Source organism: Sitophilus oryzae, unplaced genomic scaffold (assembly GCF_002938485.1).
Source record: "Sitophilus oryzae breed Bouriz unplaced genomic scaffold, Soryzae_2.0 scaffold_1181_pilon_pilon, whole genome shotgun sequence".
NCBI lineage: Eukaryota > Metazoa > Arthropoda > Insecta > Coleoptera > Curculionidae > Sitophilus > Sitophilus oryzae.
The window spans coordinates 2,578,940-2,604,299 of record NW_022145817.1 but is presented as its reverse complement, the minus strand read 5'-3'; the positions used below and the strand labels follow the sequence as shown (position 1 = coordinate 2,604,299).

General features: G+C 32.8%; 1 protein-coding gene across 2 annotated transcripts in view; it reads left to right on the top strand.

Moving 5' to 3' along the window:
* Positions 1 to 2,565: 2,565 nt before the first annotated feature.
* LOC115891494 (zeta-sarcoglycan) overlaps positions 2,566 to 25,360 on the top strand; it is a 116,966-nt gene continuing 94,171 nt past the window's right edge. For both annotated transcript variants that reach the window (XM_030911960.1, XM_030911959.1), the window contains exons 1-2: positions 2,566 to 2,780; positions 13,526 to 13,575. The gene's annotated coding sequence lies outside the window, so the exon portion shown is untranslated. The remainder of the gene's footprint in view (positions 2,781 to 13,525; positions 13,576 to 25,360) is intronic.

Here is a 25,360-nt window from a genome sequence, read left to right as displayed (position 1 = left end):
TTTTGTCAAAACATATATTGTATATTTTGTATAACATATAAAATTATTGGATTTTGAACAAAAAACTGACCCGAGATAGAGCACTTATTCCCTGTAAAACCGTACTGAACTAAAAAATATATATTTATTTTTACAAACTAAACAATATGGAAATATTCAGTGGGTACAATTTGATTTCCTTTTCACATTATATTGAAAATAACGGTTTGTACAGCTCTCAAACCACGAATAATATTCGATTTAGAAAAATGTTAACTATGTCATATATTTTTTGGTATTTTAATTAATTTAAAATCCACTAATTGAATATCCTACCTCACGTTAATAACAATAGAAGAATGTTTTCCCATAGCAAATAATTCGTGTTTTTAAAACTAATTAATGTAAATAAATTTGTATTGACAAGATAAAGAAGGTTTATATATTTTATTTATTTAGTGCAGGAATGTATTTTAAATAAATGAAAAACTGCACTTGCGATTTTATTGGGTGAAGAGTAAAAATAATAATGGCTATATTAGCTAAATTATTTACTATACCCTGAAGAAAATGTAGAAGACTAAGCTTCTAAGCGGAGATTGTATAAAATATAAATATTTCTCCTTTCTTATGGCCCTGTATTTACTTATGAGCACCAGTCAAGGTAAAAGATAACTGTCAAATGAAGTTGTCAATTCAGAAATTTATCTATTTAGTGCTTTATTATTATTATTAAAAACTCATACCTACATCGAAAATATTAGCCATGAATTACACTACCGAAGAAAAAGTATTGATGATACATAGGTATTATCAAGGAAATAGTTATCAAAAGGTGTCGGACATGTTTGCTGCTCCGTATCCGAATAGACCGATACCTGGAAAATCTACAATCGCAAGGAATATCCAGAGATTTGAGACCAAAGGTACCCTAATAAATAACTGCAGATGTGAAGATGCAAGAAATGATACCGACTTGAAAGTTTTATTGTGCGTGGAAGAGAACGATGGAAAGATCAGCACAATGAAACTTGAGGATGAAATAGGAATAGATCACACTACAGCGTTTCGAATTTTAAAACGACATAAATACTATTCCTTCAAATATGAAAAGCACCAAGAGCTACGAGATGGGGACGAAATACGGCGGCAGGCGTTTTGTTTTGATATGATGGAAAGGGCAAACACGGATAGGGAATTTTTAAAAAACATATGTTTCACTGAGGAATGCACGTTTACCTTAAATAATGAACCCAATGTTCAAAATTATCGATATTGGAACAAAGAAAACCAACACAGGTTTGTCGAAACAAGGACGCAATATCCACAGAAAGTAAATGTTTGGGCAGGGATATTCGGACACAATATTATCCAGCCATTATTTCTTACGCCAAATTTAAATGCAGAATATTATTTGGAACTACTCGAAAATCATATTTTACCTGCTTTACATGATGCCGCTAGGAAAAATCAGGAAGTTTGGTACCAAATGGATGGCTACCCGGCACATAGTACCCTGGCTGTTCGGGAATATTTAGACAATAGTTTTAACGGAAACGTTATTGGCCTAAATCATACAGTAAATTGGCCAGCAAAGGTCTCCTGATATTTCGCCAAATGATTTCTTTCTCTGGGGCCATTTAAAAAACAGGATATACAAGGATAAAAAATACTCAAATCTAGACGAGTTAAAAAATGCTATTTCTGCCGAATGCAATATAATTTCAGTTTACCAACTAGCGAATGTAAGAAGAGAATTTTATGATCGCCTGGGTTATTGTCTAGCAGTCAATGGAGGAATATTTGAACATCTTCTTAAATCCTAAAGTTCTAACAATTTAATAGGACCTAAATTAATAAGTTATTGAATATTGTAATAATACTATAATTAACCTTGTAGTTGATTACTTTATTTTACTTTAATTCATATTAATTTGTATTTATAAATACATCTTTAAGATTTCCGATGTAGGAATGAGTTTTCAATAATAATAAAGCACTAAATAGGTAAATTTCTAAAATGACAACTTCATTTGACAGTTATATTTTACCTTGACTGGTGCTCATAAGTAAATACAGGGCCATAAGAAAGGAGAAATATTTAAAAAGAAATCGGCGATAACTCGTAAACGAGCTATTCAAAAATATCTAAAGTTATTCTTTTGAATGTGGGTTTTAGTGCTCTTCAATAAACCTAAATAGAATTATTATCTAAAATAATTAGGGAAGTCAATTATTGACCCCATTAAAATTTATATGGGATTTCCTATGTCCCGTCCGACGATGTACCCGGTATATTTATGATCTAGGTTTTAAATAGATTACCAAAAACGGCAACAACTGTGATTTTGACAAATCGAAAGAAAACCAACCGTGTAACAAATGCGGGCCTATTCGTCAAGGAAACAAATTCGCCCGCGCCCTCCGAAACTTCCGCCACTTTAATTAAGTGTATTTCTCGGTGTTTTCCATAAAACCGGGCGTCTTTTTTTAGACGCGGCGTCGCTGCGGCTCGGCAAGAGCGTCGTGACAAAATAAATCAACTTATTTATAACCGTTCGACTAAGTGGAAAGGAAAACCGCGTCTAAGTGAGCCGAATCGCGGAGATACTTTGATTTTCGAATAAAAAATATTGTCGGTTGAGTGAGTTCGCGAGTTTAAGATGGTGTGGAAATTCGTGTCCGATTTTCCAATTAGTGCGTTCACGACCGTTTCCAAGTGTCGTTTTCTCGCTTAGTTCGTGTGTAATTGATCAATAAATTGTGTCCGGTGATTGTTTTGTTGGCTCACTAGTCTTTAGGTATGAAATAAAAGAAAACATAATCGTTCTGATAATGGTACAACTAAAGTTTTGTCATATGAAAGTACTATAGAACCTTTTGTACTTAATAATACCACTATTGACGTCGTGGACGTACTTGTTGTAGACAACTCGTTAAAATGGGACTTACACATCAAAGCTTTATCAAAGAAACTAAGCGCTGCTTGTTTTGCGCTATAAGATCAGTTTCTAAGAAACTTAAATTATCAACCTCTAGAATAGTCTATTATGTCCTTTTTGAGTCGCATCTTCGTTATGCCCTTCCATTCTGGGGTATTTGCTGCGCAAGTACCTAAAATTTGAACGTATTTTCAAACTTCAAAAGAGAGCAGTTCGGTATTTATTGGGACTGAACAGTAGAACTCACTGCCAGAATTTCTTTGAAAATTTCAAAATACTGACTCTTACTTCCTTATCCATTTTTGAATCCGTTTGCTTAATCCGCAAGCACATATCTGCTATTCCCGAAAGGCATCTCACAACTATCCACTTACTGATACTTAATGATCTTTATCTGCCAACCCCGAGCACAGAACTAGTTAAAGGCTCAATACTGTACAATGCAAAAAAAATGTACAATCATCTGCCTTTGAATATCAAGTCACTTTCATTCTTTCCCGCATTTCGCAAAGCTCTGAAATCATACTTACTGAAGAGAGTCCTATATGCGGCAAACGACTTTTTTGTTGATGTTTAATCATGAACAATTTTGAATTTTAAAATTTTGATCATCTCACACACTGGTTAAAGGTCTAGTATTTAATATTTTATAACTCTTACATAATTAAATCCATTTACAATTTTCCTATTGTAAAATATTATTGATACGCCTGTGTTCTGCAACGTCCATGTATGTTTTATTTCTAATTTTAATGACGTAATTTTTTTTTGAATTGATTTGTATTGTACGATATATTTTATTATTTGTATATTTTTTTTGTGCTTTTGTTTGTTTTGTAAATGCTTTGTCGATGAAGCTATTTTGGCTTTTTGTACAATAAAGCGTTGTTTTGTTTGGTAACATCCTAGCCTACTTACTGCCATTACTCGCTGACGAGTATTCGACACGCAACAGAAAATCGTTACGCAGGGCGTTTTCGTTCATGAGCTTTTCTGTGACTGAAAAGCGCGATACGTGATGTTATCACTCCTCCGCAGTTCGGACATTCAAAAATATCATTACTTTAAATAAACAAAAATACGAGTAGCGGAAAAAGGGGCCAAAAAAACCTACATATATGCTTATTCTCTGCATTAAGTTCATCAGACCGAAGCATACCGAAGGGAGCAGCAATTCGACGACCAGTTTCAGAGATTTTTCTCCATCGTCAGGCCGACTCTGCTGTAACCCTTGATGTGACCAATAGAGGTGGGTTGTGAAATCGCAGTCCGCTACTTTGTCACAGCTCCACCAACGTCGCAGTATGTGACTGCTCCAGTTCCAAGAAAATCGCAGTGACATTTCGGAGCAGTTTACAAGTTTAGGACATCTGCGCTCGTGAGTAGCAATAGGAGCAATAGCAGGCAATAGTGTAAATTCTGACCTACATTATAATGAAGTAATGCTTAGGATGTCACTATGTGCTGATTAGTCTATTTGGTGTGTCCATGCACAGATAGTGAGTATGATTCATCGATCGTCGATGAATCATCGAAGAGAATTTATTCTATCGTAAAAGAAAATATTTTGCCTGAAGAAAAACTCTCTTAACTCAAGAAAAGTGGTTCTCTTGAAAAATTCGAAAATTTCTCTTGAATCTATTTTCATTCAACCAAGTGCAAGTTACTTTGTTTTAAGATAATAAGAAAAATACGCTAGGAAGTACTTCATTCAAGAAACATGGTCATTTTTCCAATAGCTAAATACTCTTTTAATGAAAAATAATAACGACACGCAAAGACGATGACGAAGGACGGTATATACAATCAGTCGGCAGTCCGATCAGTCGTACATCATAGTACGCACGGGTTTTGTTGCTTGGAATTTTCCACTTGGAATTTTGCATAATTTGCTTTTTAAACGCATATCGTATGACAAATTAGTGATCGTTATTAACATGCATTTGTCATTTTTTATGGACAAATTTTAGGATATATGGATTCTTTAAAGGAGTTTCTGAAAAAATGGAAATTAGAGCATTTATTTGCTATATTTGAAGGTAAGAGACATTTACCTAATGCACCTGTTTAGATAATGCATGTGTGACTATAGATAGAATAAGAATATAGGTATCGATTTTTTTATGCAAATAATTACAAAAATTTTAGAATTTCAAGTCGTCGTATTAAAAAATTCAAAATGTGACCACAGCTTATAATTTTAATCATTTATTGGCTTTACTTTGATTAATCGTGATGTAACATTTCTTTGTAATTTGTAGAGTGATGAACCACTCCAAAAAATACCAAGGAGTGAAGAAGCAGAAATAACTACTATCGAGGAAAATAATATCACTTTACTAACTAGAGACCAGGAAAACCTAAATTTATCAGAAAATAATATACCTCGTAATATGCCTGTATATGATGTATAGACTTCTCTTAGATCAAAATAAATTTTAGTCGAGTCAATAGTATTCGTTATTGGTTTAAGAAAAGTGTCTCTTTAATCAAGAAATGGGGTCCCTTTTCAATCAAGAATTTTTGCATGAATCAAAGAGACTATTGTTCTTGTAGCAAGAACTTCTTTGCATATTCATTTTGGGTCAAGAGTGAAATACTTTGAATATAGTAATTTTTTTTCTAAAGTAATTTTTTAAAGCTTATGAAAAGATAGTTAATGCTTTGGGCAAAGAAACGTCGTTCTTGGTCCTATTGAAAAGCGCCAATCTTTTGTGTCAAAGTCATATTCATCTCGACTGAGAGATCCTTTTTTTCAGTGTTCACAAAAATAGTTTTAGAAATAATTTAAATTTATTATTTATTATTATTACATAAATAACATTTCTACACGACGAGTCTTAAATATGGGCAATTAGTTGTATATTTCGACTTTGGAAACACGATTATGAGTTTTTTTCACTAATTTCTGAGATAATGTTTAGATTTTTTTTTAGTTTTTAGTTAAAAACATAATTTCTTGATAATATAGTAGATTAAATTTACAAGAAAGAAAACCCAGAAAATATTCAGTGGTTCTCAAAATTTAAGCAAAAAATCATTTTTTTTAGTTTTCCAAGGAAAATAACTGGCTTATTTTCGACTATCAGCCCTGAAAATATTTGCACTTATAAGACTCACCCTATATAAATCGTCGTCTCCCACATAAAGTGTCGTAATTGAAGTTTTGAAAATTTTACAGTAAAACGAAACAAACGTCTTTTAGTGTGATCGAAAAATTTAACTTTTGTTAGATATACCATTTAATATATTTTAATATTTTCATACAAATTCAATATTCCTCTAGCTTAGAACTTATATTCATTTCAACTATTTGTCACTGTGGCAATATTATTTCTTTTGGATTCTGTTGATGTTTTCCCAGTTTCGGAATGCATGCCGACGTTATATTAAAATTTCTGGCCAGACGCAGTACGATTTGCTAGGAAGTAAATTGCGAATTACACCATACATATTTTATTAAACCTCTTAGCGCTCACTAAATATAGAACATCGGGTATGAAAGTTTGCAGTTAAATCCGAGTAATATTTCGGTATTAAATAGTGTTGGAAGGAGTTTGGAAGTTTGTAGAGTTTCGGCCAGTAAAAATTAAAATGCGTCAGTAACTTTGTCAGTCCTGCAATAATTAATCAACGAGAAATTGGATTTAGTAGGTCCTAAATTATTTAGTTATCGTGATAAGTTTACGGTAAGAAATTTTGTTAACATATATATTTGTTATTTAATATTTTTATTCAAAGAAATTTTCGAAAAGCTTTTGAATACTACACTCAGATGCAAAAAAAGCAACGGAGAAATAAACACACAGGAAAAGTTTAGGGATATTACAATTTTATCCAGCCATCGTCAGTAATTTTATTATTTGCATTTCTGATATAATAAAATTAAAATAAACAAATAGTTTACAGGACGTATTGGAAATAAAAATGCGAAATTTACCGAATTTTTCAAATTTACCTTGATTTTTATTGAACTCAAAAAAATACACACATTTTTTTTTATTCTCAACTGTGAATTAAAAAAAAAGATCAAACCATTTTCCCAAATCATTGGTATATGGTAACACGACAGGCTCAAGAATTAAATCACGATATGTGATTCCTGTGAGAAACCTTTCAAGAAAAACGAGATCGGTTTTTCGGCCTAACTGGACTCCTCCCCAGACCATAACTGTTCCACCTTGATAAGGGTGCACTTCCTGAACATAATCCAACCGAATAAGATTTCTCGGTTCTCTTCATACCCTAAGCCTTCTCGAATCCGGATGAATTCCAAAGCGTGACTCATCCGTGAAGAGAACATTGGCCCATTGTTCATTCGACCACTGAACATGATCTTGAGCCCACAAATATCGTACCTCTCGATTTCCTCTCGTTAAGGATTGAGCTCTCCAGGGGCGCCTGCTTCTTAAGCTGACCTCTCTTAATCTATTGCTAACAGTGTCAGGACTAACGGTTACATTATGTGTTTACTGGAGAATTAAACTAAGCTCTGATGCTGTAAGAGTCGGTCGGCGTCGAGCATTTAATTGTAAAAAAATGATCTGGCTGAGGGGTAGTAATGCGATGTCGCCCTGTGTGCCTTTCAGCAACATCACCACTTTCACGGTAGCGTGCACTTAATCCAGCTTCGAGCATACCCATGGCCCTTAGTATTTCGTTTCTGTTAAGATGTCTTCGCTCCATAATGTCGTTTAATACTAAACAGAGTTATTTGAATGAATTCTGGCTAGTTATCATAAAAACATAGCCAGTACAGGTTAAATTCGAACAATTGATGCTAGGTGCTTTTTATACATTTGACAAAAAATGCATAAACACTTCTGCAAATATCCCAAATTTAGAAATAACTATGTGTGACTACTTCGTTTCAATCGAAGTAGAAAGAATCGGCCTACAAATATGTGGTTGTTTATTCAAAACTTTTATTTTTAACTTTAATAAAATGATATCCCTAGATTTTTCCGTTGTGTGTATTTGGTCAAATTTAAAGTGTTAAATTTTTGTTATTTTTTTAATATGTCTATAACCAAATCTTTTTGTAGATTTTTTTAAACTTTTACTAATTTGTAACATTGTCATAATTTTCATAATTTTCAGCTTATTCAACCATTTCAAATTATGGTGTAGTCTTCCCCCCATACTCTCTTTATAGTTGAGCCCATTGTTGTCTATTGTTGGCTATGCGGGCCCAAGTTATCCCTGCTAACTTCCTAATGTCATGGTCCCATCTCAGGTTCTGTCTTCTTGTAGGTCTTTTAATTCTTGTTGGTACCATGCTGTAATTTTTGTGGTCCATATGTTGGTAGGATACATCTATTACCTACCTTTATCCACTTCTATTCTTTTACGATCTCTCGTGGTCATTGCCAGCATATTTCGTTCCAATGATCGTTGTTCGACCTGCAGTTTCCTTATATATGATATCCGTTTTAAGTATGTAGGTTTCGCATGCATAGGTCATCACTGGTAGTACAAAATGTGTTCTAATTTGTATAGAAGAGAAAAGTCCGAAAGCCTTATATACAGAGTGAGTTTTCTACGATGTTCTCTGTGAGTATCTCGCAAACTACTGGAGATAGAGACTCGGTTAAATGGGGAAAGAATTGCAGTTTTGAGGGGTCAAAAATATGTTAAAAATATGTGTAAAAAAGTTCATGGCTTACTAGATATTTCGAAAAAAAAACAAATTTCGTCTATTTTATTATTATTACTAGCGTGTACCAGCGACTTCGTTCGCGTCGAATTAATCATTTGTAATGGTGATGATAGAGCAAAGCAAGAATTTCCATTAACATACAAACTGGATAAAATTTTCTCACATTTATGTCAGCATGAGAAAAAACAATATGGCGATATTATTATATAACTTGGTAATATTTGAGAGGTAGTTTCATCTCGTTAGAATTTGACTTTCGAAAAATCCGTTTGCCAAAAATAAGCTTTTTACATCAAGCAGTTTAAACAAAATCGTGGTTAAGAAATTACCCAACTTTTTGTGAGCACCCTATATGATTTTTTAAAAAATTTCAAAATATGTAAAAAACCAAATAAATTATGCTTGTCCAAGCGTTTTCCCGAAAGACTAACCGTTTTTTTAAATAACAAATATTGTTATATTTGAGGGGCGTTTTCACCCTCTTGGAATTTGAGATTCGAGAAACCCTTCCTTATCGAACCTCTACACCCCACAGTCAATCCGTTTGCCAAAAATCAGCTTTAAACGTCAAGCAGTTTAAGCAGAATCGTGATTACTATATAGATAGCAGAATAGTAGATAATGGTCATATTTTATGAAACACCCTGTATAAATTTATAAAAAATCTTAAAATATGTAAAGCGACAAAATAAAATATACGTGTTTAAGAGTTTTTCCGAAAAACTCAACGGTTTTTAAATAAAAAATATTTTAATATTTGAGGGATAGTTTCACCCCCTTAGAATTCGAGTTTCGAAAAATCCCTTCTTATCGAACCTCTACACCCTAAAGTCAATCTGTTTTCCAAAAATCAGCTTTTTACGTCAAGCGCTTTAAGCAGGATCGTTATTAATCAACGACCAGATTTTTCGAAACACCCTGTATACATTTTTAAAAAATCTTAAAATATGTAAAAAAACAAAATAAAATATACGTGTTTAAACGTGTTTTCGGAAACTTGACCGTTTTTCAAATAAAAACCCTCTTGGAACTGGAATTTCGAAAAATCCCCTCTTATCGAACCTCTACACTCTAGAATCAACCTGTATGCCAAAATTGAGCTTCTTACGTTGAGTGGTTTTAGCAGGATCGTGATTAATCAGTATGTCAGTCACTTAAGGATTTTATATATTAGTATAGATTTTATTATTTATTTAATTATTATAATTTATGAGTTATAAAACACAGAATATTTTATTAAACAGTTCTTTACAATTTACATTATATAAACTTATACTTAAAAAATAATATCACTACATACAGTTTAAGTTATTTTAGAAAATATTTAAAAAATATAGTACAGCCTCTGGTACCGCATAAAAAAAGTCTAAAGTTGATAGGTCAGGTGATCGAGGAGGCCTATGTCATTGGTCCACCTCTTCCTATATCCTTGACTTTTAATAATTATGATATAAATAATTTTTAACATTTTTTTTTTCATTATGAGGGGGGGGGGAAGTGTCATGATGAAAGTCATATTGGAACCACACTATTGAGGCGCGAGTCTCTAAATTTAACTTTTCTAACATGTCTTGAAAACCGTTCTCTAAAAAGCGTATGTAACGTATCCTCAAGAATGTATGGCGACGAAAAGTTGAACTACTAATCCTACACGCTTTTCTTCATTTGAGAACTTCATATTTATAATTTTTGGTTATTTTAATTTAAGTTTATATATTATTAAGTTTGGATGTGACAGTTTGGCATTTCTGAGAGCAACGAATTATAAGAATTTACTATAACTCAGTAATTTTTTGAAAAAAAAACATATTATAGTTTATATCACTAAAAATCTTAAAAAATGGCGCTTTTCATCATGGCCAACTATAAGTTTCCATTTAAAAAAACATAAGTTTGTGTCATATGTCAAAAATGACAGACTTTAGAAATTAAAATAGAATACAATCTCATTAAGGATGTGATTATCTACTTATTATTATTATATAAATTATATTATTTAACTTTTATTTGAAAACTTTTTGTCTAAAATAGATTATAATGGAATTAGGGACCATTTTTAAAATAGCCAAAATTTGTTTTTTTCGAAATATCTAGAAAGCCATGAACTTTTTCAAAAATCTGGATGGCGCATATTTATGACCCCACAAAACTGCAATTCTTTCCCCATTTAATCGACTCTCTATCTCCAGTAGTTTCCGAGATACCCATAGAGAACATCGTAGAACACTCACCCTGTATTTTTAATTAAATGACAAAAAACAGGGCCTTTGTGCAACGAACGTCCAAATTTTGAATTGAGTTAACCATGTCATGTGGGATATCTTATGAAAGGGCTTAAGCAAGCTTCAAAATTTAAGAATTTTAAAAACCACAATTTTGTATTTAAAGTAATTATAGATTTTGGAAACCGAATTTCGGGAAAACCTCGGAAAAAAATGCGAGCTTTGGATTTCTGAATTATTTATAGTGATGGGATAACTCGAGCGAAAATTCGCTCGTGTACTCGATTATTGAAATAACCGACATCGCTCGATTATGAACGAGCGATGCAAGTGACGAATACCAAGCGACGAACGCAAGCGATCCAAGAATGAAATAAATTGAAATTCGATTTTAATAATATGACCTACTCGATAAAAATCCGATCGAATTTTCTACATACATTGCAGGTAGCAAATTTATACGACGCCGTATATACCGGGTGCGTCTCAAAAGTGGCTCACCACTATTACTTTTTTATTTTTTTTTAGATAAAAAAATGAGATTTGGTATGTTAGTATATGACGTAAATTAGAATTGATTGACGTATTCAATTGTTTTCTGTCACTTCCTGTTTCACCGGAAATGACTACAATTTTTTATTTTTAAATGGCACCCTCGGTATTTTTTTTTACTTTATTCGATAGAAAATGATATTCTAAATAGAATGACGTATCATATGTCAACTTTTGACATATTAGCTTAAAAACAAATTGTATTTTAAATTTCAATCTAGAGTGCCATGTTATAGGCTGTGTTAAAAACACTAATTTTTAATCAAGGAGCCTTGGGAAAATAGATTTGATCGTCTAATATTTTTAGTGTCTTGCCCTGTCCGGTTAAAAGATGCCCAAATCGTATTTTTGATCATCTCAATTTTTTTCAAATGGAACGAGGGTGGATCATTAACATACTTCGAAAAAGATTTTTTTTACCAATAATTTGATACCACACACTTGGTACTTTGAGTCAAATTGTCGTTATGAACCGCATGTTACAATTTCAAATAAACCATATGCTAAAATGTCAAAAGTTGACATGTGATATGTCATTCTATTCAGAGTGTCATTTTCTACCGAATAAAGTAAAAAAATACCGAGGGTGCGGATTAAAAATAAAAAGTTGCAGTCATTTCCGGTGAAACCGGAAGTGACCGAAAACAATTGAATATGTCAATCAATCTTAATTTATGTCATATACTAACATACCAAATCTCGTTGTTTTATCTGAAAAAATAAAAAGTTATTGGGGTGATCCACTTTTGAGACGCACCCGGTATATTTATCCGTTGCGTATCTGAGAGACAAAATTTTACGACCTACATCGACAATGCTTCGAAATAAACTAAATCAGGCGATCAAGCGAATCGCTCGCCGCTTACTACTTGTCGTTCATTACCGAAAGAATAGGTGCCCTGCGCACGCAGCTTACTGCTTGGCGCTTGGCGTTAACGAGTACTTACAACATGCGACGGACAAAAAACCAAATATTTGAGAGTGTTTTGTCCGAACTGGCACTTCTCAGGATTAAGCTTCAGGTTTGCGTTTTTCAAACGCCGAAAAACTTCTTCTAGGTGCGTCTGGTGTTGTTCAAACGTCTCACCTAGTACAATGATGTCGTCCAAGTAGGCGAAGCAATAAGGATCTAGTTCAGGTCCTATGATTCGATCCATCAATCTCTGGAAGGTGGCAGGCGCTGAATGTAACCCAAATGGCATCACTTTGAACTGAAACAACCCTCTAGTGGGTATGGTAAATGCAGTTATGGGCCTACTCTCTCGAGTTAGCGGTACCTGCCAATATCCTTGCTTGAGGTCGATGCCGGATATCTACTTGGCTTTGCGAAGTTTGTCCAAAATCGCATTTATGAACGGCAATGGGTAAGCGTCCTTTCGAGTCACGGCGTTAACCTTCTGGAAATCCACGCAGAAACGGTAACTACCGCCTTTCTTCTTGACCATGACGATAGGTGAGCTCCACGTACTATCAGATGGCTCAATAATTCCATCTTCAAGCATTTTAGCTACTTCGGTATCAACGATGGCCTGCATCTTCGGATTTTGTGGTCGATGTCTCTGTTTAATCGGGTCATTGTTGATCAGGCGAATTTCATATTTTACCAGTGGTGTTGTACCGCGAATATTCTCAAAACCAGGTAGATGCTATCCCAGGAAAACCTGGAGTTTGTTCTGCTCGTCCTACGTCAAATCTGGAATCTCCCGGTTCGCTGAAATGGGACACAGTGTCGTGTTGACATCTTCAGTCACTCTTCGCCCATTTAAGCTTACTTGACGGGTCTGTAAATCCAAATTAAATTGGTATCGTTGAAGAATAGCCATTCCAATCACCACTTCGGGTACAAGACTATCCAGAATATGGAACACTTCGTTCAAGGACTAGTTTCCTATCTGAAACTTTTTATTTTTTTTATAATTTTTTTAAATACGAGCGATATTTCGCTCGAGTGATCACTCGGTTATTGCAATCGCTTGATACTCGAGTACTCGATTATTGAAATTAATCGGTTTTTCCCATCACTAATTATTTATAATATGGATAACTTCGGATAGTTTGTCTACATTTGCGTGAATGGAAAATAAGGAAACAAAAAATCCACTCTAGGCTTAATACAATTATTTTACCAGTTGCAATTAACTAATTATCTATAACGCTTGTGTTTGTTTCAGATTACTAGTAATTCGCCAATTACGAACAACAATTCCGAACAATCACTTAGGTAAGTCAATAGTATTTCTATTAGTTTGTATACATGTTTAATAGAATGTGCAAATTATAAATATTGTCATAATCTTCAATTGTAGAAGAGAAGTGTTTAAGGCAAAAATTTTTATGTAAATACTTTTTGAGATTGGCATTCCTTGGAATATTTCCAATCAAGATAAAATTGTGATTAAAGTTTTTAAAATACGTTTAAAGTAATTAACGGGACAACAAGTAGTTATTTTTTATACAAGACGATAAAATCGTATTTTATCGTCGACCGAAAAGATTAATTTCGGGAGACGATAATGCAATTTTATCGTCGTGTAAAACAATATTTTTTTCCATAGCGAGTTACGTTTTAAAAAATATTCAGAAATTATTATTTCAATGAATTTATTACGAGTAGAAAAAATATTGGGCTGGATTGGCGTTAGTTTCTATGTAGTTTGACAAATAAATAAAACTGTCTCTTTAGTTGTCAGTTTTGAGTCAATATTTTTTAATTCTCTTTTATGTCGATTTCTGATTGAATTGGAGCCAGAAATGGCTCAAAACGAAATAAGTAAATTACCAACAGATATTCAGGCTGAGGCGACAAACGCCATATGCAAACTACTTCCATTTAAATCGCCGAAAAGAAATACAAAAATTTTCAAAAATGGAAGCAATTTTGGAAATGGAAACAAAGTTTTTAACCTATCCTCGCTGTTAAAGTATCATTTAATCTACCCTTGTGGTTCAAGTACTATTTTATCTACTATTTTTGATAAATATATGGCAATTTTAACAGTTGCTATGGAAAAAATAAAATTGTATCGTTTTTTTTTTCTAAATCATTAAAGCATCCTCCTGTTAACAAGCCTTTCTAAAACAACTCAGATTTCTTTGTTTTAATATAATTTTAACGATCTTAACAAGAAATATGTATGTTATTAACATATTTTACATATTGTTTTTTTTTATAAGAACGTGGGTTGATAAAAAAGAGAACATTTTTTAATATATTTTCGAAAATAGCTAAATATTTGGATATACAAGAGAACATATTTTCTGAATTATTAATTAAATAGCCTAAAAGAAGAATGCGTGAAGAGGCGTTAAAAGAACATATTTATCCAAATTTACATATCAACTACTGGTAATCGATATACAGGATATGTAGGATATCATCTACGTTATAAGCTTCCTCGAAAATTAGTGCTGTCCAGGTACTTTCTTTAAATTCTAAAGAACGTCTTAAAATAATTTTGATTTTGTTATTTATATACCGCGTTCTATGAATTGCTAGTCTTTAAGTCCCATCTCCACATAATGTTTTACCGATCAGTTGTGTACATCTTAAATACATTATAATAACTATTTTGAACTTTGAAAAACTGTAAAGAGAAAATAGTTCTTTTATCGAGATATCGAAATTTACCAGCCCTGAAAATATTTGCACTTATTTAAGACTCTCCAAAAATAACCTGTATGGGTATTTCGCCACTGCAAGAAAATCTACAAAATATAATAGATATTTTTTGTAAACACTGCTGCGTTAATCCAACGGAAACTACTTGTCAGCAGCTAAGTTTACAGATAAACAAAAAAATGCTTAACGTTTCGGAAAGTTTATCTCTTTCCGTCGTCGGAAGCAAACAAAAATACAAAGAATAAAGAAAAAAACGATTTAAAATATTTAAAATTCAACTATTCGAGAACACTTTGGGTTTTTTAAAACAGGTCTACAAAACAAAAACCGTTGACGTTCTGTTAAAATGGCATTATATCAAGTTAAACTTCAAAATGAACAATTATTACCATTATTTTATTATTATTATTAAAAAAAGCCTTATTTTTCTTTTAGAGGCTATCGCTTCTTTCATTACAACGCCAGAATTACAATGAAAGGAGCTACCTCTAAAAGAAAAATAAAAGAGGTTTTTTTAATACAATCTAATAAAAATAAATGTATTGCTCATGTATCTTTAGATGTTAATAATGTATGGCAATCGCTTCTTTGATTTTAAAGAACATATCATAAATAAACATAACATACGTAAAAATTAAAAAAAATCATGCAGAAAGTTTGAGGTTTTTTGGTTTTACCTTATTAAATAATTGTTATCAGGTAATAATTTTTAATTTTGAAGTTTAACTTGATATAATGTCATTTTAACAGAACGTCAACGGTTTTTGTTTTGTAGACGTACCTGTTTTAAAAAAAACAAAGTGTTTTATAATAGTTGAATTTTAAATATTTTAAATCGTTTTTTTTTCTTTATTCTTTGTATTTTTGTTTGCTTCCGACGACGGAAAGAGATAAACTTTCCGAAACGTTAAGCACTTTTTTGTTCGTTAGGCAAATTTGTTTATCTGTACACTTAACTGCTGACAAGTAGTTTCCGTTGGATTAACGCAGCAGTATTTATAAAAAATAACTATTTCATTTTGTAGATTTTCTTGCAGTGGCGAAATACCCATACAAGATTTTTTTGGAGAGATGAATCCACCACATACATAGGTATAGATATTTTTTTTATTTAAGACTCACCCTGTATAGTCCGTTCAGTCAAAACGTACCCAATAAAACGCAGTGTTATTATTTTGTATTATCCATTATGTTAGTGTCGTGAGCTAATGTATCATTAAAATGGTATGGAATGTTCTCAGGAAATTCCTCTTGCACTTTTATATTGACTAATATGTATGAAAAACACGAAATTTTGATTATGGAAGGAAAAAGAACAAATAAATATCAGTTAGGACAGATCTGTATGGCTATAAATATAATCATACAGATATTACAAATCAAGCATAACGACATGGACCAACGTATAATATGCGATAAAAGGTCCAATCCCTTTTTTTAATTTAAAAAGCTCGTAAAGCAGAGCATTTACAGGGCTCCGAGGCTTCTATCGCAGCATCTATTATACGCAAAAACACATGTACATATATCGGTTCAGCTCCAGTAGGCCGTCGACACTATCTGTATGTTGAGTGTATTTTGATGGAGATGACTGCACGTGATCATGCAGAACAGATTCTCGTTCAGTAAATATTAACAAAACTATATTTTTTTACTTTTTTTTCATTAACAGTTTAAGTGCGAATAAATATCTTTAATGAGCAGAGTGTATAATTAGTAAAGACAAGTTTTGCACCAAAGTTTACTATTTAATATTTATATTAAACGATTGGAAGTAAATAAATTTTAGTTTGCATGATATTTCGAAATAATTAAATTGGGAATATCATGCAAACAAAAAACGTATTTACTTCCAATCTTTGAATAAAAAGATTATTCTTCTTCTTCTTCGTCGTCTCTTCATGTCTGAAGAATCGTGACATTATGGCTATGTGCAGCTGGTGATTTTGATCTTCCATCGTTGGCGATCTCCCGCCTCTCAGAGATTTGATTGAAATGGATGACCTGTAATATTTGCTATTAGGTCAAGCCATCTTGATGGTGATCGTCCTCTGGGTCTTCGGTCGTCTATTTTGCCTTGTACTATGAGTTTTCAAGGTTGTCTTCACATCTGCGAGTAATATAACCGAAGTATTGCAGGATGCGTCTACGGCAGATGGTGGATAATCGATCTGTGATGCCGAGTTCATTGCGAATTTACTCGTTCGTTCTGCTTCTATACGGTGTCTATCAGCGCTCTTGACGGTCCATGACTCAGACCCGTATAGGAATATGGAGAACACCAAAGATCGAACAAGGGTCTTTTACGTATTTTTAGATATGTTCTTATCTGCCCATATTTTACTTAGGCTCGCCATAACCGTCCGTGCCATTGCTATACGCCTTCTTATCTCTGCTTCACATCCCCCATTATTTGTTATTAAAAACCGATTAGATTAAGAAAAAGATTATAGTCTGTTTCAAAAAGCCTGATAGCACAGCGAGAAAAAAGTATTCAATTTTTCATTCATTATCATAGAATACGCTGAGCAAAATTGATTAGAAGTTTAGAAGATTTTCTTGCAGTGGCGAAATACCCATATAGGATTTTTTGGAGGGATGAATCCGCCAGATAGGTATACACATTTTTGTTCTCAATGTTGTGTTGAACCTTGAAGAAAATCCTAATAACCAGACGACCAGATCCCACAAATTGCAATAGAAAATAAAATTAGTTCATATTGAGTAATATGGACACAAAAAAAAATAAAAAATAAAATACATGAATAGGTTTTTAGCATATCCACATTTTCATCCGTATAAATTGCAGATTGTACCGGAATCAACTGAAGATGGCCGCGATAGGAGATTTGTGAGCAAATAATGCATTTACTTCACAATATTACCGTATATCCAAAGAACACACTTTTTTCTGACAATTCAACTTTTACGTTAAATGGTCAGGTAAGTCGACAGAAGTGTCGATATTGAACAAACAAAAGAAAACACTAAATGAGGAAGGACTATACTTAATATGGCCAGAGAAATTACTTCAAAGTTTGGGCAGGTACAATGGTGTTGTTACCAAACCAAATGTTAAGTCAAATATTCATCAATGATAATTAATCTAACTGATCAGACGTACTTTTAGTTTTTAGAAGGAGCTTATTCCAAATAATTTAAAGACTCACACTGTATATTACCAAATTTAAAGATGGCGTCTATTCTTCTCAAAGAGACCTGATTTAAGTTAAAAAAGAAGTAGAAAAAAGACTCAAAGTCTCGGTCTCAACGTTTATATAATGTTAAACAGTGACACGTGTTTCGCTCGTACGAGCATCATCAGACAAATACAATTAAAATTAATCCACACAGACGTTCACATTTTACATATTAAAACAACAACTTATATTATCGTTGATTGTAAGAATTGGAAGGATACGCAACCTAATGGGCGAATTCATGACAAGGCTGATTTGATTTCCCCTTGCGCGTCAAGTGATGTACGGTGGAGACACAATCGCTCTGCGGTCAACGCATAAATTCTCTAATTCGGCCAGCGAAGGCATATCGAAGATGGTGTAGATCTGAAAGCGACAGTCTTGTCATATTAAAATGTGTAATATCTGTAATACTGAAAAAGCCGCGTTTATGTATTAAAAATTTATTCGCTTTAAACATACAATAAGCAACAAAAATAATAATTCTTTTATAGGTACTGAATATGTCGTATGATGAAAGACAAAACAAAAAAGTTGTTTAGTTGGTTAGGTTAGGTTAGAACATTTGACATGATTGACATTTACCATAATATTTTATATATGAAATAACGGCCATCTTCATTTCCAAGCCAACTCTGATGCCGTTCTTTGTTTAATCAGATAATATTATATTAAATTGTTTAATGATAGAAAATCCGTATTATTAATGTACTGTACAGGGTGGGTCAAATTCGACGCTTTTAAATGGAAACGCACTTTTCTATAGGGGATAGACGAAAACTAATATCTGTGTCTGGAGCTCAGTTTTTATCAAAAACTTGATGGTGAAAACCGCACATCAATATCTGTTACCGTTTCGGAGTTACGGGGTGTTTTTCAAAAATGTGCATTTTTAACAAATCGCTGTAACTATTTTGTTATGGAAAATTTTGTATTTCTATGAAAACATTTCCAAAGCACCTTTTTACGTAGAATTTAATGGTTTAAGTATAATTTTTTTAAAATTAATAATTTAAGAGTTATCAACAGAAAAATTGATTTTTTATTTGGGACACCCTCTATATTTTTAAATAACTGAAAAGAATTTAAAATTACCTTTCCAAAAATATAGCACACTTGATATTTTGTTATAATCCCCTTCGAAATACAGAATATTTAAAAGTTCGCCACTTTTAAGTAATAGGCTTTGGACCCCTTATTGATGATATGCCAAATGGAACTCGAAAACATATTTTTCCAGCAAGACGACGCACCGTCTCAGAACGCTGAAGTAACAGCAAATTTTTGTAGTCAATTTCAAGAATAATTGAATAGCTAACCAAGATCCCAGCCGTTGGCCGTCGAGGCCGCCTGACTTAGTGCCCATGGATCTAATCCTATGGATATATTTGCGGAAGAATAAGGATGCGGAAGAATAAATATTCCTTATTCTTCCATATAATCAAGAAATAGAATACTTAGCAGTTAGGAGAGGGTATCTTTCACCCCCACTGAGTTAATGAATTCCGCGAGAAATGTTCAAAAGCCAAGGTCATGTTCCAAGGAAATGTTCAAAAAGGTCTGTCCATAACAGAGAAGACGGTCGATATGTCAAACACCTGTAGCAAAATTTCATGTCTTGGTTTGCTATTTATTTTTATTGTTATTAGATATAGTTTAAATGTGTTGGTTGGTTAAATATATTTTAAATTGTTATAAAATTCTGCATCTCTCATAGCAAATATTATTTTCGTTTTACTTGATGTTCACAGCTAGAATTTTTTTGCATTACAGCCGGTGCCGTTCAAAGCCTACTTATTTAAAGGGGGCGAATTCTTATATACTCTATATCTCGAAGAGGAATCGAGCAAAATATCGAGTGTGTTATATTTTTGGAAAGGTAATTTTAAATTCTTTTCAATAAATTAAAAATATACAGGGTGTCTCATACAAGAAATCAAATTTTCTGTTGATAATTCTTAAATTATTAATTTAAAAAAAAATATACTTAAACCATTAAATTCTACGTAAAAAGGTGCTTTGGAAATGCTTTCATAAAAATACAAAATTTTCCATAGCAAAAAAGTTACAGCGATTTGTTAAAAATGTATATTTTTGAAAAACACCCTGTAACTCCGAAACGGTAACAGATGTCGGTATGCGGTTTTCACCATCATGTTTTTGACAAAAATTGAGCTCCAGACACCGATATTAGTTTCTGTCTATTTCCTATACAAAAGGGTGTTTCCATTTAAAAGCGTCGAATTTGACCCACCCTGTACCTAAAATCCGAAAATCTACTGATTAATCAGTAGTTCTGGAAACGCCGTCTCCGGCAACCACTCACTCTGTCGACTAAAAGCAGTACTGCATTCTTCATCCGCTGCGCTGTAAACATTGTAAGCGCGCAGAGCTAAACTAAATTTCGGAATTCTGGGACACGCTGGCGATAACGCCAGCTACATCTCAGACAGGCTTTGCACATTTTCTTATTTCTTCAATCAACGATATTATATCAACATTGCAACATTTCTAAACAATGTTTTAGAAAAAAATGTAAAAATGCACAGCGAAGTGGGCAAGTATCAGCTAGTAAAAATAATGCTGTTTTCCTGAAGTTAGTTAAAAACGGCTTATCAAAAAATGTTGTTACTCTCTAAACATACACAGACTTTTAATAAAGCTATTCACGACTTCGCTGTAATAAAATTTATGCCATTAGATCGACAGTTCAAAACTTGCTTGAGATTTCCTATATTTCCCACGCCGATGTACCACCCGGTATATCAATAGATAAAAATGACATAGTAATAAATCTATTGAAAAAATCGGGAAAGACAAAATACAAATCCGCAAAATTTTAGAGCTAAAGGAAAAAGTCAAACACACTTGACAAGGTTAGATCAGTTTCCTTCATCTGTCTTTTGTCATCGTCTTAACTACAACTCCCCCTACATTCGCTCTACCCTTTACAAATCGCACCCTTTCTAACCCCCAATCCCCCTTTGCTTCTCGCTACCTCTCTTGCCTGCTTAAATCCACGATAAGTGGCTATCCAACATTCAGCCACTGTGTAACACGGGGAGGCCAAAGATTCGATAACAGCCCCTCGGTTTTAATGGGGTGACGATATTTCAGTTCTGCGGTGTTAATAGTTCTCTAATTCGGGGGTAATTTTTATTGAGCAGCGCCATTGAGGGGATGAAGGTAGAAAAATGAGGGATGATTTGTAAGCGTCGCCGAGGCGAATTTATGGCTTATCGTCGATTAGGTTTTACGAGATTGTCGTTTTTTGGTGTAATAGATTCGAACGTGATTAGAATGGAAGGGTTTTAACCATTTATCATTTTCGAATTAGATAGAAAACAAGTGCGGGTTCCGTACAAATTTGTATGTAGATGGTGGGCTAAATTGGACGATTTTAAAGGGAAGCGCCCTTTTCTATATAGGAGATAGACGAAAACTACTATCAGTGTCTGGAACCCAATTTTTATCAAAAACAAGATGGTATGATATTTTGGGCATGTTTCAAAGTACTGCAAATCACCAGAATGTTGTCACAAATGTGGAGGAAGTCATCACCCGAAGGATTGCTCGGAAGAAACCAATTTAGATTGTCCTAATTGTAAAAGACTTAGGCTAGTTGATCGTAAACATAGTGCCAGGGATCAAAAATGTCCAGCATTTCTACTTCAAGTAAAGAAAACTATAAATCATACAACATACGACCATTTTTTACAGCAAAATATACAAAACAGTTAATAAAACATATTAAGCCTAATATAGTTGATAATAAAGTTGAGGACATCAGTATTATACATCAAAACATACAGTCTATTGGAAACTCCGTAGATAAAATAAATTACATGCTGCAAAACAATCCGGAGTGCAAAATATTGTGTTTTTGTGAACACTGGAAATCGATGGAACAGTTGGAGAAAATCAAAATTAATAATTTTCGACTTCAAAATCAGTACTGCCGAGAAGCTGGACAACACGGAGGAGTAGCAATATATGTCGAGGAGACAGTCAAAACGCATGTGATCGAAGAGTTTAACAAATTGTCAGAGACGGGAACATTTGAATGTGCCGCTATTCAGTGTCAATTTCGGGGGATGAACATAGTAGTGATAGTGATTTACAGAGCACCATCAGGTAACATAGTTAGTTTTTTTAGTAAAATGGAACATGTTTTAACATATATTCTGTCTAAAAATATGACTGCCCTTATAACAGGTGATTTCAACATTGAATTATTAAAAGACAATAAAAATAAAAGTGAACTAATGTCTCTTATGTATAGTTTTAATTTTGTAAATACAATAAAAGAAAACACACTAATAACTGAACATAGCTCTAGCTGCATAGATAATATATTTACAAATATGAACTATATATAAACATGTGTTTTTGAATCACACATATCTGATCACACAGCCCAAAAAATTGTGTTTAAAATAATACCAATAATTAAAAATAGTAAAGTATATAAACGATCTTTTACGGAAACTAATAAAAAATTGTTTTTGGAATCTTTGAGCGAACAAAACTGGGCCAGTGTATATGAAGTTCAAGATAATGATACTGATAAACAGTGGTGTACTTTTCATAAAATATATTCTGAAATTTTTAACCAACATTTTCCTTTAAAGCTAGTATCAATAAAGAACAAAAAGAAACATTTATATGATAATCCACTAATTCTAGAACATAAGAAAAAAATGGATATTTTACTACCACTCTCGAAACATTACCATTATTACAAAGAACTATATAAAAAATATAAAAAACAATATGACATATTATTAAAGCAATGTAGAGCTATGTCATATCAGGGCAGAGTTGAAAAATCAGATAATAAAGTGAAGTGTATGTGGAGCATATGTAAGGAAATAATTGGTAATAATAAAGATGCATCTCCAAATAATCTTAATCAAAATGGACAACAAATGGTTGAAACATTTAATGAGCATTTATTATCAATTGTTCCCAATCTACTACAAAATTTACCAAGCGGCTATAGCATTAACACTGAAATTAATAATAAATCAATGTTTTTAAGACCAATAACGCCTCAAGAATTAATTGATATAAATGCAAAAATAAAAAATAAACATAGTAGTGGTAATGATGAAATTCCTACAAGCTTGATCAAATTGTCAACTGGTGCTTGTCAAGATGTATTGTGTTATTTAATAAACAGCTCCTTTAAGTCAGGCATATTTCCACAAGAGCTAAAAACCGCACTAATAAAACCTATACATAAAAAAGGCGATCCCAAGTTAATAGATAATTACAGGCCAATTAGTCTTCTTCCGGGTTTTTCAAAGCTCTTTGAGTTAGCAATGTTAAGTAGAATGATGTTTTTTATTAAAGAATGTAACTTGATACGCCAAAACCAACACGGGTATTTAAAAGGGAAATCTACTCAAACAGCAATTTTTGAATTTGTTCGGAGAGTTTTGGAACACATGGAGGTGGGGGAATTGGCACTAGGGATGTTTTTGGATCTCTCTAAAGCCTACGACTGTCTTGACCGAGAATTGCTCTTAAGAAAATTGGAACGATACGGATTTAGAGGGAAGTCTCTCGAGTGGCTACAGTCATATCTTAATAACAGAAAACAACAAGTTTCTATTACCAATGAAGGTAAAATATATAAATCCCAGATACGCACAAATAACATCGGTATAGCTCAGGGTAGTATATTGGGTCCAGTTTTGTTTTTATTATTCCTAAATGACTTAAATCTGGCAGTAAATGGACAAAACCAAAACATAATTAATTATGCTGATGATACCAATCTGTTAATTGGAAAAAAACACCTACCCGAATTAATTGACGAGAGCAAAATTTTATTAGATAATGTATCTAGATGGTTCAATGAAAATAATTTAATTCTGAATTCCGATAAAACAAATGTCATCATTTTTCGAACAAAATTGTCACGAACAAATAGACCACTTATATATGATTCGACTAAAAATATATTAATATCTGACCACACGAAATTTTTAGGAATAATAATTGATGAGCATTTAGATTGGAGTAATCATATAGAATATCTTTTGAAAAAGCTGGGTTCAGTGTGCTATGCAATTAGGGTAATAAGCAAATATATGGATGAAGAACACTAAAAACACTGTATTATTCCAATTTTCAGTCCGTCATGAGCTATGGGATAATATTTTGGGGCAGCAACAGCAAAATACAACGACTGTTTGTAACACAAAAAAGGGTAATACGCACTGTAAGAAAAATGAATTTCAACGAATCGTGTAGAGGGATCTTTAAGAGTGAAAAAATTATGACAGTATATGCATTATATATTTATGAATGTTTAGTATATTTTTACATGAATAGAGAATGTTTTGAGAGTAACATAATACATCAGTACAATACTAGAAAGAATTTACTAAACTATCCCGCTCATAAACTTGCGATTACGGAAAAAAGCCCTTTGTATATGTGTTTAAAGTTTTATAATGAACTGCCCTTAACACTTAGACTCTGTGGAAAGTTAAGCGAATTTAAATTTAAGTTAAAAAATTATTTATTAAATATAGAGCCTTATAGCTTGCCAGAATTTTTTAATTTCAATGGTTAATTAGGATTAAGGAAATATTGTTGTGAATTATATCCAATATTGTAAATTTTAGGTTTATTTTTTTTCTATATATTTTCCCGTTTATGTAAGTAGACTTATCTAATTTTTGTAAAATATGTGTAATATGCTTTGGAATATTTATTTTGATGTTTGACGATATTTCTCTTTATGTTTTTTTTTGTAACATAATTTGGAAATAAATAAATATTATTATTATTATTATTATTATGAACCGTACATTGATATCTGTTAGGCCGGCCGCACTTTAGATGCGAATTTAAATCGTACGAACCGTATCGATAGTGGTCGTACGAATTGAGTGCGCACACCAAAAACGCTTTCCTCTGTCAAACAGCAGTGTTTCGGTGACATTGTTATAAATATCGCACTCGTGGAGTCCTCTTTGGAGCGCAATGAATCTGTATCTTCAAGATAATTCTCTTCTTTGGAGATTGCGGAGACGTCGTCGCTATCGTAGAAGAGAATGGGTTCGTGAAATATATCTAAAAAGAAATGAATTCGGCGAATTTCATCATATTATGGAAGACTTATTTAATAACCCTTTACTTTTTCATGGTTATGTACGCATGAAGAAAAAAAC